The sequence below is a fragment of the Rosa chinensis genome, chromosome 5, assembly GCF_002994745.2.
Source record: "Rosa chinensis cultivar Old Blush chromosome 5, RchiOBHm-V2, whole genome shotgun sequence".
In the NCBI taxonomy this organism is placed as follows: domain Eukaryota; kingdom Viridiplantae; phylum Streptophyta; class Magnoliopsida; order Rosales; family Rosaceae; genus Rosa; species Rosa chinensis.
Window position 1 is genome coordinate 32,093,721 of NC_037092.1, and position 4,566 is coordinate 32,098,286.

At 33.9% G+C, this 4,566-nt stretch overlaps 1 long non-coding RNA gene across 7 annotated transcripts; it reads right to left on the reverse strand.

Annotated features, from left to right (window-relative positions):
- Positions 1-344: 344 nt before the first annotated feature.
- LOC112167887 lies at positions 345-4,297 on the reverse strand. Of its 7 annotated transcripts, none has more exons than XR_005799275.1 (7): positions 3,993-4,297; positions 3,594-3,654; positions 2,661-2,737; positions 1,831-2,071; positions 1,579-1,716; positions 835-891; positions 345-552 (listed from the first exon to the last, which is right to left on the reverse strand). It is a non-coding gene; the product is annotated as an uncharacterized LOC112167887 (long non-coding RNA). The 7 variants fall into 7 exon arrangements; XR_005799274.1 differs by having other exon boundaries at positions 835-867; positions 3,993-4,296; XR_005799273.1 differs by having other exon boundaries at positions 835-888; positions 3,993-4,296.
- Between the last annotated feature and the right edge of the window lie 269 nt (positions 4,298-4,566).

The window sequence follows — 4,566 nt, forward strand, 5'->3', positions numbered from 1 at the left end:
TGGGGAGGTATTTGCAACCGCTATGGTGCCGTCACAATGTGTACATTTTTAAAATAACCGCCAAAATCTTGCCGCCAAATTTGTTGCTGCAGTAAGTTTGCCGTTGCAAACATATTTATATTTTTTTATTAAATAGATAAAACTATATATTTTTATACCGATTGCGACGCTAAAATCGCCATCGCAAACGCCAATTTTTTATTTATTATTATTTAGCCTATTTCCACAAAATTAAACAAATCAATAGTAATAATAGTTAAGCCATTAAATATCTGAATCTATTAAATCAAATAGGAAATTAGCGTTAATTCATGAAAAATTCAAATTAGAAATTAACATTAATTCATGAAAAATGTACTTAAATATATCCATTGATTCATTGTACCATATTCAAATACAAATACTGAAATGAAAATAATGTAATTTCCAAGTAGTGAACAATATAAGCACACTCTTAAAATAAAACAACAATCACAAGTACATCATTTTACTTTGTCATTTTGTGAGCTTTGCACTTTCTTTCATTTGCTTCGCTCTTTTTGCCATGAGAACCTGTAACATCAACATATAAAAACCAATTTTAGCTTAATGTCCAATGGGCAAGATAGACAACAAATTGCACATATTCTTTCATGATAGTGTCTGTACAAACAAAACCAAAAACATTAAGGCATAACAGATGGTCAAAACAACTAACCCTCATATATTCAAAGATCATCTCAACTCAATGTCATCTTTAGCAAGCAGTATAACTCAAACTAGGGGCTGTTAACAATAATCTATCATAACCAAAACAATGAAAAGCCTTTCATGAATGGAAAAGAAAAGCAATACCTATTAATATGGCTGAGGTTAGTTACACGATAGCTGGAATCACAGAAAATATAGCTGCTTCATCATTACCCAAATAGACAACAAAACCACTTGAGGTAAATATATCAACAAAGCAGCACCTATTAATATGGCTTCAAGGGAAATAGTCACATGGAACTAATCAAATCCACAAACCAGATAATGAAGCACAATCCAAAAAGTCCATCTAAATCTTGAAAACCAAACCATAAAACAATTTCAAAAACACAGCTCAAAACATATCTTTCTGCATCATCCACATATAGCTTTATAACTTTCCTCATCAGGAAACATTTTTCTTTACTCAAACTGTAAATTTCAAAAAGGCAAAATCAAGCTGACCTAGCAGTAAATCAACTTGAACGAACTAACAATCTTCAGAAAAACCACAGATCTAATCATACACAGCAACCTTACAGCAAAAACAAATTCATCAATATCCTTCGGTGAAAACCACAACAAGCTACAGAGCTCAAAGTCACAAACAAAAACATAACCAAACATTTGCAACATAAACAAAACCCATTTCCATGTGAAATGACATAAAAATCGTAAGTATAGACCTCAGTAACTAGCCTGAAAAAACACAACCATTTGCAAGCAAGCCAATTATAACTCATGGTTATGAAAATGTCAAGCATCAACTAGAAATACAATATGTAAGAGCAATATAAACAATTAACATAAAAAGATTGTTGCAATTGCCTAAATTTATAGGAGAATTACCCTTTCAGAGCCATTTTGTGAAGGGGATGTTACTGGAGAATTCTACTCCAATAATGTATGGTCACTATTTGCATTTGGAGTTACTTCATCTCTTATAGACGCCTTCAAAATTTCATGCCCATTAATTGCATCAGCAACCTAAAAAATATATAATACATATATATACACATAATAAACTTAAGTTAGTGCAACTAGTAATACAATTGACAAAAGTCCAATTTATAAACCATGCAGATTAAGTTTGTACTCAACCTGTCTAAGAGACTCTGTGCTAGTGTCCTTATTCTGCAGAAATTCAATTCGAGCATGTAGTTGCTGAAGCTGCACTTGAAACTCTTGACGCACTTGTTTAGTGATTTTTTGTACGAGATCATCTATGTGCAACAACAAATATAGAAAATATGGGGATGAAGAGAAATATACTAACCAGCTAATATCAAGCACTGGACTCTAAATTGCCAATATTAACTCTAGATTCTTCACTGCTGATAATCTGACAAGATGAAAAAGATTTGTTACTTGTGACTCAACCAAGCCGAGTCAAGAAACAAAATGACATATGTTTCAAACTTAGTCTATAACATGATCACATGAATCTGAGTGCAAAAAAACATTTGTGGTGTGAAGATTGACAGATTGTTATTTTATGGGAGATATGCCAAGAAAATCCTAGCACAACTATCATTAAGGTAGTCAAGGTGTTCATCAACTGTGTGCTTCCCAATGATTCAGAACACCCTTCTACCTTTTACAAGTGCACATATACGTACTCTATTTCGCCATATTCATATCAAGAAGTTCACCTTATTAATATCTGAATATCATAACATATGTCTTATGTCATGATATCCAGAAATAATGTTAGTCTTACATAAACAGAAATGAAGAGTTTCTAACTTGCCACATTAGTGTCAGAGAATAAGAATATATGCAATACTAGCCCAAAAAAAATAAATAAAGCTTTATGGCGCATCAAAAGTTATTGCAGTTTGGATGTTCATATAAGTATTCACACGTAATTTCTAGTAAAATTTCACATATCTTGACTTGGAAGGAAGACATGTATTGCAGAAACACCATACTTCTGAATGTAGCAACATTCTCTCATCAAAACCCACAGCAGTAGAACTGTTAGACGCTGAATCTTGTGACCTTGTGTCTACCAAACAAAAAAAAAGAATTATATAAGAAAGTCATCAACATCACTAGGACTAATTTTGGTAGTCAGTCTACCAAAACTCAATAACAAATTACTTAAACACACCAAGATTTCAAGATAGGCATACAATAGACTCTTAGAGAGGACGGTAAAAAAAAATACTGACTCGCTTGATCTTAGGCTTAGTTCTTTTCTATTATCTGCAAACTTCTGAGTGACTTCACAGTTCACACAAATTACAAGAAGGATAATGAACTATGTGAAGGACCTTGAACATATCAGCACAACCTCATACTCAGTATAATGAAAGAAACACCAAAATTTCTGATACCAGAGTTATGATGCAATTTGAAGCATCCTCAAATTTAGTAAACAAAATAAACAGGTGCCAAAAAGCAATACTGGCCACTAAATAAGATTGGCAGCAAGACACATAAGTTGCATAAACATGATTTCTTAAGAGAAATCGTAGCACATTGACACACCATCTCAAAAAAAAAAAAAAAATTAAAAATCAATAGCCAATCAAGTACCCACCTTTGTGTCTTTCTCTAATGTCAGAATCAATCTCAGTAAGGCCTAAATTTGGTAACAGGGCAGATGCCAAAAACTATTCCCATTTCTTATGTAATATCATTTCTGGTGATTGGTGATTAAAGAAGAATTCTAGTATACAAAATCCTAGCCACTCTAAGGAATTAGCTTAAGCAATGCCACAATCTGGATTAAAGAAATTGAGATACTTGTTTGTACATGTGGTGGAAATTGAGCCTACCAAATCACCATAAAACTCCAACAGGAAGAAAGCGAAGAGCTGGCAATAAGGAAAAGAATAATTGTATGTTAGTAATGATACCTTACCCACGACTCAGCGGATGTGTATCCAATATACAGAGGCAAATATCATCCTCGTAAATCTGTAGTTGAAAATACCAGAAAGAATCAAACATAGCACAACCCAAATAGTCATCCAATAAGGAAAAGGAACTACAGGGATTACTCCCATATTATAACAATCTGTCGATCTTCACACCACAAACATTTTCAATATGTAAGCATAGAATCCAGCAGTTCAACCACAAAGAGTCATAAAGTTTCCACCATTAATGAAAACAACTATCAACTCTCATTTGAAGCACATCATTTTCATTTAGGAATTTTCACAAACACATGGTGTGCAATACCAAAACCTCACTCAAACACTACAACACTCTAAAACGGAAGCTCAATAACGAAAACCCAGAAACCAATTCACCTGTAAAAGCTACCGGCAATGATATGAAGCTCCGAGAGAACTCCAATTGTGGCAATTTGACCCTTCTGGGCGTGCTTGGCTATATCTGGGTCTCTGTTGACATCAGCGGTAGTCGAGACAGCAGAATGGCAGATATGACTCGAAGCTTGGGTGAGGGAGAGACAGAGAGAGAGAGAGAGAGAGAGAGAGCGAATTGTGGCTGTAGAGGGAAAAAGAATTAGGGCTTCAGTTAGTGGGAATGGAAATTTGGCACAAAAACCAAAATAAAAAACAGAGGGAAAAAAAAACTAGGATAGGCGCCAAGATGTTATTAGTTTTTCCGACGGCTTTTTTCCGTGGTAAGAATTTTTTTTTTTTTTAATATACATATATGAATAAGTTTTGTGACGGCAGAAGGAAAAAGAGTCGCAATTGATTACAAAATTATTACGGCAAAAATTTTCCGTCGCAAATAATAATTGTTAATCGCAACAGAACATTCTCCATAGCAATAGGGCCTCAATTGCTACGGCAATTGATACCGAAGTAAAAAGGCAAAGCAATTGAGGTTTTTTTTAGTAGTGTTAGAAGCAGT